General features: G+C 43.0%; 1 protein-coding gene across 1 annotated transcript in view; it reads right to left on the bottom strand.

The window, feature by feature from the left end:
• The window catches only part of LOC112254592 (complement C1q-like protein 4), a 28,765-nt gene that overhangs the window by 3,199 nt on the left and 13,001 nt on the right, over positions 1–12,565 (bottom strand). The gene's annotated exons all lie outside the window — the stretch shown is intronic.

Below are 12,565 nucleotides of genomic sequence, written 5' to 3'. Positions count from 1 at the left end.
GGCATCATCTCCCCCAACACAGATATACTATAAATCATAAATATTCACTGGTAATAGCCCAGAAGAAGGTATATCGGTATATACTGTACATATTACCAAATCCTCTTGGTGATATTTTCTTGTATTTTCCTCTTTCCTTTATTTTCACCTCTCTCTTTCTCTCAGCTTCCCTCACCAATCTTCCCTTTCTATTAATCAGTAATCTCTCTATTCCTCTCGCTCTCCTCCAATCTCCCTCTCCTTCTCTATTCTCTCTCTTTTTTTATTTTTTTATTTTTATTTCACCTTTATTTAACCAGGTAGGCTAGTTGAGAGCAAGTTCTCATTTGCAACTGCGACCTGGCCAAGATAAAGCATAGCAGTGTGAACAGACAACACAGAGTTACACATGGAGTAAACAATTAACAAGTCAATAACACAGTAGAAAAAAAGAGAGTCTATATACATTGTGTGCAAAAGGCATGAGGAGGTAGGCAAATAATTACAATTTTGCAGATTAACACTGAAGTGATAAATGATCAGATGGTCATGTACAGGCAGAGATATTGGTGTGCAAAAGAGCAGAAAAGTAAATAAATATAAACAGTATGGGGATGAGGTAGGTAACATTGGGTGGGCTATTTACCGATAGACTATGTACAGCTGCAGCGATCGGTTAGCTGCTCAGATAGCAGATGTTTGAAGTTGGTGAGGGAGATAAAAGTCTCCAACTTCAGCGATTTTTGCAATTCGTTACAGTCACAGGCAGCAGAGAACTGGAACGAAAGGCGGCCAAATGAGGTGTTTGCTTTAGGGATGATCAGTGAGATACACCTGCTGGAGCGCGTGCTACGGGTGGGTGTTGCCATCGTGGCCAGTGAACTGAGATAAGGCGGAGCTTTACCTAGCATGGACTTGTAGATGACCTGGAGCCAGTGGGTCTGGCGACGAATATGTAGCGAGGGCCAGCCGACTAGAGCATACAGGTCGCAGTGGTGGGTGGTATAAGGTGCTTTAGTCACAAAACGGATGGCACTGTGATAAACTGCATCCAGTTTGCTGAGTAGAGTATTGGAAGCTATTTTGTAGATGACATCGCCGAAGTCGAGGATCAGTAGGATAGTCAGTTTTACTAGGGTATGTTTTACTAGGGTATGTTTGGCGGCGTGAGTGAAGGAGGCGGAATAGAAAGCCGACTCTAGATTTGATTTTAGATTGGAGATGTTTGATATGAGTCTGGAAGGAGAGTTTACAGTCTAACCAGACACCTAGGTACTTATAGATGTCCACATATTCTAGGTCGGAACCATCCAGGGTGGTGATGCTAGTCGGGCGTGCTTGTGCAGGCAACGAACGGTTGAAAAGCATGCATTTGGTTTTACTAGCGTTTAAGAGCAGTTGGAGGCCACGGAAGGAGTGTTGTATGGCATTGAAGCTCGTTTGGAGGTTAGATAGTACAGTGTCCAAGGACGGGCCGGAAGTATACAGAATGGTGTCGTCTGCGTAGAGGTGGATCAGGGAATCACCCGCAGCAAGAGCAACATCATTGATATATACAGAGAAAAGAGTCGGCCCGAGAATTGAACCCTGTGGCACCCCCATAGAGACTGCCAGAGGACCGGACAGCATGCCCTCCGATTCGACACACTGAACTCTGTCTGCAAAGTAGTTGGTGAACCAGACAAGGCAGTCATCAGAAAAACCGAGGCTACTGAGTCTGCCGATAAGAATATGGTGATTGACAGAGTCGAAAGCCTTGGCAAGGTCGATGAAGACTGCTGCACAGTACTGTCTTTTATCGATGGCGGTTATGATATCGTTTAGTACCTTGAGCGTGGCTGAGGTGCACCCGTGACCGACTCGGAAACCAGATTGCACAGCGGAGAAGGTACGGTGGGATTCGAGATGGTCAGTGACCTGTTTGTTGACTTGGCTTTCGAAGACCTTAGATAGGCAGGGCAGGATGGATATAGGTCTGTAACAGTTTGGGTCCAAGGTGTCTCCCCCTTTGAACAGGGGGATGACTGCGGCAGCTTTCCAATCCTTGGGGATCTCAGATGATATGAAAGAGAGGTTGAACAGGCTGGTAATAGGGTTTGCGACAATGGCGGCGGATAGTTTCAGAAATAGAGGGTCCAGATTGTCAAGCCCAGCCTTTGCTTTCCTGACTGACTGCGTGTATTGGTTCCTGACTTCCCTGAACAGTTGCATACTTTACAGTGTCCCAGAACTTTTGGGAGTTACTATGCAAATCGATGCTTTGCTTTCCTGATGACTGCAGTCCGCCACAGGATGTTTTTGTGCTGGTCGAGGGCTGTCAGGTCTGGAGTGAACCAAGGGCTATATCTGTTCTTAGTTCTGCATTTTTTGAACGGAGCATGCTTATCTAAAATGGTGAGGAAGTTAGTTTTAAAGAATGACCAGGCATCCTCAACTGACGGGATGGGGTCAATATCCTTCCAGGATACCCGGGCCAGGTCGATTAGAAAGGCCTGCTCACAGAAGTATTTTAGGGAGCGTTTGACAGTGAGGAGGGGTGGTCGTTTGACTGCGGATCCATAGCGGATACAGGCAATGAGGCAGTGATCGCTGAGATCCTGGTTGAAGACAGCGGAGGTGTATTTGGAGGGCCAGTTGGTCAGGATGACGTCTATGAGGGTGCCCTTGTTTACAGATTTATGGTTGTACCTGGTGGGTTCCTTGATGATTTGTGTGAGATTGAGGGCATCTAGCTTAGATTGTAGAACTGCCGGGGTGTTAAGCATATCCCAGTTTAGGTCACCTAACAGAACAAACTCTGAAGCTAGATGGGGGGCGATCAATTCACAAATGGTGTCCAGGGCACAGCTGGGAGCTGAGTGGGGTCGGTAGCAGGCGGCAACAGTGAGAGACTTATTTCTGGAGAGAGTAATTTTTAAAATTAGTAGTTCGAACTGTTTGGGTATGGACCTGGAAAGTATGACATTACTTTGCAGGCTATCTCTGCAGTAGACTGCAACTCCTCCCCCTTTGGCAGTTCTATCTTGACGGAAAATGTTATAGTTGGGTTTGGAAATCTCAGAATTTTTGGTGGCCTTCCTGAGCCAGGATTCAGACACGGCAAGGACATCAGGGTTAGCAGAGTGTGCTAAAGCAGTGAGTAAAACAAACTTAGGGAGGAGGCTTCTGATGTTGACATGCATGAAACCAAGGCTTTTTCGATCACAGAAGTCAACAAATTAGGGTGCCTGGGGACATGCAGGGCCTGGGTTTACCTCCACATCACCCGCGGATCAGAGGAGGAGTAGTATGAGGGTGCGGCTAAAGGCTATCAAAACTGATCGCCTAGAGCATTGGGGACAAAGAATAAAAGGAGCAGATTTCTGGGCATGGTAGAATATATTCAGGGCATAATGCGCAGACAGGGGTATGGTGGGGTGCGGGTACAGCGGAGGTAAGCCCAGGCACTAGGTGATGATAAGAGAGGTTGTATCTCTGGACATGCTGGTTGTAATGGGTGAGGTCACCGCATGTGTGGGAGGTGGGACAAAGGAGGTATCAGGGGTATGAAGAGTGGAACTAGGGGCTCCATTGTAAACTAAAACAATGATAACTAACCTGAACAACAGTATACAAGGCATATTGACATTTGAGAGAGACATACAGCGAGGCATACAGTAATCACAGGTGTTGATTGGGAGAGCTAGCTAAAACAGTAGGTGAGACAACAACAGCTAATCAGCTAGCGCAACAACAGCAGGTAAAATGGCGTTGACTAGGCAGAGAGGGTCGGATTAACTACACACAGAGCCTGAGTGCGGCTGGGGCCGACAGATAAAACATAAACAAACAGAATGGAGTACCGTGATTAATGGACAGTCCAGCAGGCATCAGCTATGTAGCCAAGTGATCAGAGTGTCCAGGGGGCAGCGGTGGATTGGACAGGGAAGCTAGACTGGCGAGTATTATCCAGGCTAAAAAAAACTGGCTGGCTGTGCAGAAGGTAAAAGCCGCTAGCAGTGGCTAACAATGACTAAATAGCTTGTAGCTAGTTAGCTGGTTAGCTTCTGGAGGTTCTTGAATGTGTTCTAAAAATAAAAAATAAAAAAATAATAGCGATTCCGTATCACATTGGGTGAGGCAGGTTATCGGAAGGTATAATCGAATTAAAAATCGAAAAGAGATTGAATGTAAATATGGGTCCAGTGAGTGGTTGGGCTTGCTGGGGACGCGGCGATTCAGACAGTTAGCAGGCCTGTGCTAACAAGCTAACAGTTAGTAAGCCGGGGCTAAACAAGCTAGCAGTTAGCAGACCGGGGCTAAACAAGCTAGCAGTTAGCAGGCCGAATTAGCAAGCAAGCAGATAGCAAGGGCTAGAAAGTTAGCCTTTGGGGGACGTCGCGATGGGGTTAAGTCTGTTTATGCCTCTTCATGCGGTGACATCGATAGACCGGTCGTGGGTCCGGATATTGTAGCCCAGGAGTATGCTTCGGTAGTAGCACAGGAGCCGTGGCCGGGCTAGCTTCAAGCTAAGTGGATGGAATCGCTAGCCAGGAGTAGTCATCCGGGGTTGCGGTTAGCTAGTTAGCTAGTTGTGAAGATCCAGATGAAAATGTTCTGTTTGCGGTGGGAATCCGGGGATAAAAATAATAGGTCCGTTATGCTCTGGTTAGAGTCGCGTTGTTCTAACTGGCGAGAGGTTTCCAAGCTAAAGGTTAACTGATGACCGCTAGCAATAGTTTGCTGACTGATAGCTGGTAGTTAGCTGGCTAGCTTCAGTTGAGGGGTTCCGGATCCGAAGTAAATATAAATACTTTAGAAAAAAAAGCAGATCCACGCTACATTGGGTGAGGCGGGTTGCAGGAGAGTAATTTAGATGTTGAGGTTTAGCAAAATGTTTTAAAAGATATGCGAAGAAAAATATGTTTAAAAAAACGATATATACAAGGGACACGACACGACAAGACGTCTGACTGCTACGCCATCTTGGATTCTCTGAGCCGTTTAATATTATTTCCTCCTTCACTCAGGGGTCTTGGTATAATGTCATTGGTACAAAGGCCTTCCTGTCCAATGGGCATGTATCGCTCCAAATAGATGAGCTGTGCATTGACCTTTGACCCAGAACCTCCATTGAGAACACAAACTTGCACTCTATCGATTTACTGGGATGTTCAGCAACCTGTTGCAGTGGGACAATTCTAGAGATTGCCTCCTAGATGGTTTAGTTGGGGTCAGGGAAGACATGCTTCACCAGTGTCAATCTCAAAATCTGAAATAGTTGCATTTATATTTTTGTTCAGTATAGTATCTCACCAGTCATGCATTTATATGCCTCATAAAGTTATACTAGTATATTCCATTTATATTCAATATACATGGTATAACACAGGAAAAGATAGTGCTCACAATATAACATTTTTTTTGTACACAAATGGCCTGTAATGAGTTGCACTACTTCTTAAGTTGTGCCATTTATTAATTGTATGTTTGTAGGCCTAATAACTAAAGCTGCTTATAATGAATAGTACCATCACCAGATAAATAGCCAACTGCTCAAGCATGGGATCTATTTAATCCTGGAAAAAGAAAATACACATATTAATGATTGCAAATCTGACAACCTCACTCCATCCTTGTCTCTCTCCCAGGGTTTAGCCTGGCTGAGGATATGTTCCATCATCTCAACCTGTCAGATGGGACTAAACTAACCATTTCCCCACAAACTTGTTGGCAATAATGAGTTGTTTTCTTTTGCACATATAATATAATTAACTCATTAGTTTACTATAGTCTAATAGCCAGGCTATCTGTTTCTATGTACAGCTTGTTGCTTGGGTCTTTTTTCTTCTTCCTGAAGACACAAATTAATCAATACATTCCTGTTGTTTTGAATTCAGCTCACATCACTCCATTAATTGTTCTGTCTCTCCCTCTCCATCTAACATCTCCTCCATCATCCTTTCTCCATCCGCACCCTCACTATCTCTTCATTCTGGACCCATCTATCCATCTTTTTTTCTTCTTTCCCCAGAATGAGATGCAGGTCACGCTCACAGTTTCTTCCCCCACCATGGCAGTGTTGGCGGGAGCTGCGGCTAAGCGTGTCCCTGTCCGCTCTAAATCGGATTGATTAACAGCGCGCTGCTGTGGCAGGTCTCCATGGACCCCCTCCACCAGCCCCCAGATGCGTTAGGCCAGGCTACAGGGTTCGGTAATTGGTAGTGGAACAGCCATGCCAGCTCCCTCCCTAATAGCTCCCACTCCTCAATAACTCCATGCAATCACAATAAATGGTACACACAATAGGCTACTGCGGTCAAATGGGCTCAAGAAACAGTGGTGGGAGGTCAGAATACAAATTCATTATGTTTGTCTATAAAAGCTGTTGGACTAGTAGTTTTTCTTTTCCTTAGTAGTCTACATAGTTTATGTATCTCAGGTGGACAGTAGATATATACTGAACAAAGATATAAACGCAAAATGTAAAGTGTTGGCCCCATGGTTTCATGAGCTAACATGTGATTTGATTTGATTTGAAAAATAAAAGATCCCAGAATTTTTCCATACACACAAAAAGCCTATTTCTCTAAAATGTTGTGCACAAATTTGTTTACATCCCTGTTAGTGAGCATTTCTCCATTGCCAAGATAATTGTGGGGTCGCAGGGTAGCTTAGTGGTTAGAGCGGTTGCAAGAGACCAGAAGGTTGCAAGTTCAAATCCCTGAGCTGACAAGGTACAAATCTGTTGTTCTGCCCCTGAACAGGCAGTCAACCTACTGTTCCTAGGCCGTCATTGAAAATAAGGTTTTGTTCTTAACTGACTTGCCTAGTTAAATAAAGGTAAAATAAAATCAATCCACCTGACAGGAATCAAGAAGCTGTTTAAACAGCATGCCTCAAGTTGAGGGAGTGTGCAATTAGTATGTTCACTGCAGGAATGTCCACCAGAGCTGATGCAAAGCTGTCATCAAGGCAAAGGGTGGCTACTTTAAAAAATATATTTAGATCTAGTTTTTGTAGTAACTAACACTTTTGGTTGGTGATTCCATGATTCCATATGTGTTATTTCATAGTTTTGATGTCTTCACTATTATTCTACAATGTAGAAAATAGTAAAACATTTTAGAAAAACTCTTGAATGAGTAGTTGTATCCAAACGTTTGACTGGTAAAGTATAACCTTGGAATGTTCCAACATTCACTAAAATATAGTTTACCACATCTGTAACAACCACCACAGAACATTCCCTAAAAGTTCTCATTAGGCTTCCAGGTAAAGTAGTAAAACACATTTCCAAGTAATGTTTTTAGAACATACTGCCACAACAAAATATCTTGCAACATCAGGTGAATGTTTTCTACAAACATTGTATAATCATTAGCATAACTGGACAGTTGTTGTGTTATGAGAACATTTGCAGCAAACGAACAAATGCTCTGGGAACTTTCACAGAACCAATTTTCAAACTTTCAGAGAAATTGGCCAGATTTGATTTAACCTATGACACTGCACACTCTTGAATTCAAGGGCAAATGCGATGAGCGTTCTGTCTATTTGAATAGCCCACATGTTAAAGGGTCACAACAAGAACTATGACAGTGCTGGTGTTTACCCCTCCTCCCTGCAATTACCCTTTAAACATGTCATTCAGTTAATTATATTTGCTAAGGCCTGGTTATTTATGACTTTTCTGGCATGGATCCATAGGGGACATTACTTCACTAAGGCTCAGACAGCAGAAAATATATGCAGTCACTGACATTTAATGTGTCATGTTTTTGATTAATGTATGGTTGCATTGTACTTCCTATATAACCTAGTGGCTCAACAGCTATTCTTCCCAACAATGAAGCTTCATTATATTACATTTTAAAACTATGTTAGTGAAACCAATATATGAAAATGAGTGTACATGTATATATATATACAGTGTTATTTATGATATTACCCTCAACTCTAAAGTAATTGCATTGTCAAACAGCAAAGAGTAATTTGTGTAAATGTACAGAGCATAGGCTACCAATTACAGATGAAAGATTGTTCTGTTTTTGAGTCCACAAGCTCAAAAAAAAGTCAATATGAATCATAATTTAAAAGATTTCATTACCAAACACTGTATTTTGTCAAGCCAGGGGGCCAACAGGAACAGGCGGAGCAGTCTGAGAGAACCAGAGCAGTGAGTCTGATTTTGGTCTCTCAGTAACTATCCAAATGAAACCTTGTTTCCTTTAAGAGGGGAGGAATGTGAAAGAGAATGTGGGAATGTGAAAGAGAAGAAGGAAAATCAGGATTATTGTCAACTGCAGTGGAGATTGATATCGACAAGGGAGTAAATTCCTGTCTGTTGGCCAAATGCTGTGCTGACTTGAGCTGCTGCTGGGGAGAGCCCGTGGGATGACAGGGAGGATAACACTGCCTCCACTTTTCACATATATATATGAATGAGAGAGAGAGAGAGATGTATGGCGAGGAGTAGCTAAAAACACAGAGTAGAGCTCTGAGAGGTGGTGCAAGGGCGCAAAAGACACGGGAGGTAGAGGTGGAGGCAGAGAGGCCGTGGAGAACAGGAGGCAGAGACGTAGAGGCAAGTACTGGGGAAAAAGGTAAAGAGAGGAGAGAGACTTTGAAAAAGAGAGGAAGTGAGAGAGATTTAGAATGAGAGAACATAGGAGAGAGCAGCTGCGTGGCAATTTAACAGTCTAAGCACAAGACGGGGGTGAGGGGAGCCAAACTGGAGGGGGCCTGGAGGGATGGGGAGCGAGGGAGCCTGTTGGATAACAAACTGATCAAGAGAACCTATTTCTGGAAGGCAGGAATGAGACTTGGGAGGTGGGGGTCTGTGTAATCTCTGTTATTTTGGTGTTTTGCAGTGGTGCCTTGCTCCTCTGGTAATAAAAGTGACAGGATTCATTCACCGTGATGTACAGACCTCTCAGAGCGGAGCGAGACGATTGAGAGGGGTCTCTTAAACTCACCTGTGGGACCACTATATATATGGGTAGAGAGGCAGGGGTCGAGGAGGGGGTATGGAGGACTGATGGAAATATCCAGTTTATACAATGCTGTGGTTCTCTCTCTCTCTCCTCTCTCTCTCCGTGCTGTGTTAAGGTGTGCTCTTATACCATTAAGGTGGTGGTTGTGGAAGCCTTTTAGCAGCCGTGTGGGTCTGACCCCTAATTGGCATGCTAAATGCTAATATATTGCCATGACACTCTGGACCTATGGTGTCAAGACGTTGATTAGAAAGTCTCTAATTGGCTCTGGGCTGGAATGTTCCAATGGTGGAGACAGTTTAATTGGATATAAAGGGGTTTCAGCTACAGATGACTCTACCTGCAGAGCATCAACTATGAAGCAGCCAAAGGTTGTGCAATGACATTAAGTAATGTGCCACTTAGTCAGTGACTGGTCATTTGCTGGCTCCTATTAACAATTTGGAAAATATTAATATTGGAATTATTGGGATATTTACCAATACAAGCACGCAGGAAGGCAGACACACAAGCATGCATGCCCGCATACGTACACATATTTTATTGGGCCTTGCTAACCAGCGTTTTCTCCTCCATATCATCAGATTAAAATGCCACCTATGTGTGTGGTCAGGTCATGCAAACATCACGTGACTGATTTACTTCACATGGTCAGCCAATTCTAAGACATCTCACACTGATGATATTTTCACAAAGTGATCAAGCTGTCATGGTGGGGAGAAATTATTAATTGGCTACCTTTAGTTCCCCCTCATTATATAATACCATGAGTCATGGGTAATGCCATACTATTAGCCTTTACTGTCTATTCTTGCAAATGTTATATTTCTAATATCATATACATTTCCATGATCTCTAAGGGCTAAGTGTTCTTTATCCCCCCTTACACAAAAAATGGCATTTATCAAACTAATTCTGACATTTGAACACTACTCAATGAGAAAACCCAACCTTTGGGATGAACTTTTGAAGGACTGTGCGAGGCAAAATGAGAAGGAAAACATAGATGAAACAAAAGAAGGAAAAATAAAGCGAAGGGAGGCCTAAGTCTGCAATGTATTAATGCCTCAGTGATCATTTAAGAAATGAATGGAAATACAGTATAATGGCTGTGTGTGAGAGAGAGAGAGATGGCAAAACTGCATTTGTGGTGTACTGACTTAATAATATTAATAAGCTGGGTGCTTATATTTGTCCTATTTCACACATGTACAAGTGTGTATTAATATGCATGTGTGAATTGGAAATTAGACATTATCAACGGCGACCCTGGAGCAATTAGAATGAAGTGCCTTGCTCAAGGGCACATCGACAGATTTTTCACCTCATCAGCTTGGGCATTCGATTACTAGCTCAACGCTCTAAGTTAGGGATGGGCAACTGGCGGTCCCCTTTTGTAGGCCCACGGGGTCTCAACTTTGTTAAGAGTTACAATTGTAGAGGTGCAATTTCGAAATTTGGTTGTGCATCAGCAGTTTTTCTGTTGTTATGTCAGTCACGGACAGTCAATCAATTAGCCCATGTCAGCTAACATGTTTTAGATTGGTAAGTTAGCTGGCTAGACTATCTAAACTTGTAGAAATCATTGTCAAATTACTGACCATGGGGCCCCCATTGACTTGTAGTGACTCTCACTCACTCCCCATTGATTTTGTTAGTCACTCTCACTCAGATATCATATTAAAAACGGCAAACATCACAATCCTCCCTATGGCAAAATGTGTAGAATTGCAGGAAATTAGCTGTAAAACTGCTAATTTTTCTCACTGCCACATGGCAAAACGAGTATAATTGCAATTGCCTGATATTAGTTATACAATTGCAAAATCTTCTCTCTACCCCATTGCAAAGTGTGTACATTTGCAGGAAATTAACTCTAACCTTACTTTGTCTCTGATGTCAAGAGGGGGGGCTGCTAAAATGTTTTGCTCAGAAGGTAGGGGGTGATCCCACAACAAAATTTCACTTGGGACCCCCAAAAGGGCCAGCTCTGAATGCATGTGTGGATATGGATGTGAATACGCAGACCCGTGAGCCACTGTGATCCATCGTGATGAGTTCAGATTTTTTTGTGGCCCCCACCCCCATCAAAGTTGCCCATCCATGCTCTAACCACTAAGCTCCCTGCCACCCTGACTTATGAAACATCATTTGGAAAATGTGCCCTACTATATAATGTAGTGATGTAATGCAAAGTTGTGTTTATGGTTATACAATAAATGTACAGGAAGAGTAACGAATATGCAATTAAATATAAGCTTTGCTGTTACAGTTTCAAAGTCACCTGTATGTCTTACAAAAGCTGGATGACAAGTAATGTCACGGTCATTTGTAGAATTAAGGGACCAAGGCGCAGCGTACGTTGAGTTCCACATAATTTATTAAAGAAGTGAAACTTAACAAAACAATAAACAAACAAACCGTGACTACAAACAAACCGTGACTACTGAGGTGCTATGTGCACTAACTCCAAACATAAACAATATCCCATAACCCACAGGTGGAAAGAATGCAATTAGAGACAACAATTACCAGCTGCCTCTAATTGGGAATCATACAACTCACCAACATAGAAAATAAACCTAGAACCCCACATAGAAAATATAAACTAGAACAACCCCTAGTCACACCCTGACCTACTCTACCATAGGAAATAAATGCTCTCTATGGTCAGGACATGACAAGCAAGGGAAAGGCAAAACAAATGTAGTCATTAATTCCTGTGTAGCAGACAATATCTGGAAGGCTGTTCTAAACCTCCACTGAAACCCACAGTGATTAGTAGCTACTAATCCTGACAGCGGACACGTCAGGCCCACTAAATAAGATATAGCAATTCACACAATGTGTCACACAGTTGCCCAGAAATTAGCTACTAGCATCCTTAATTAATGAGCTAATTGAGTTGATGTTGGACCGAATCCCTTCTGAAGTGAACATGACTGTGTTTTCGTATAAAAAACACTGATACGAAAACACAGTCATGTTCACTTTATAAGGGATATGGTCCAACATTAGAGCAGAGGACATATTATGTCCCATATTGACACTGCACTATCCAACTGAATGGAAAATACACTAACTCTCCAGTTGTATATCCTCTGTGAGAAGTGCAAAGAGTTGAGCCATGTGAAGCAGGAATCAGGGCAGCAGTTCCAATGTTGTGTTGGGCTTAATTAGTGCTCGGTCTGTCCTCCAGGTCTCTTTTCCAATAGGTCAAATCAAACTAAATGCCACAGTCCTGTAATGGGGACATGGTGTCACAAGTGGCACAAAGCTTCTGAGCAGACATGTTGGGTCTAAATGGGTTAGCAGCAGCTCTGCACTGGACTCATCATAAACTATTAGTCATAGAAGAAATATGCGGCCAACATGAGGGATGGGCCTAGACACTCCCAAAATGACCAATCCATGCACCGGCTATAAATATTCATGATAATCCCACTCCCAGCTCATCATCGCAAAAGGGCAAAATCTATATTGGTTGTAAATTATAAATTCATAGGAAAGGTCACTTGCTTTAACAAAAATCGTTTGGTGGCTTAAGAAACATGGAGAGTAGAGATCTGACGGCTCAGTAGGGTATGCAGACTTGTCAGTTGTGAGGATCA

The sequence above is a fragment of the Oncorhynchus tshawytscha genome, linkage group LG07, assembly GCF_018296145.1.
Source record: "Oncorhynchus tshawytscha isolate Ot180627B linkage group LG07, Otsh_v2.0, whole genome shotgun sequence".
Taxonomy (NCBI): domain Eukaryota; kingdom Metazoa; phylum Chordata; class Actinopteri; order Salmoniformes; family Salmonidae; genus Oncorhynchus; species Oncorhynchus tshawytscha.
The sequence above is the reverse complement of the archived record's forward strand: the minus strand, read 5'-3'. Positions and strand labels throughout refer to the sequence as shown.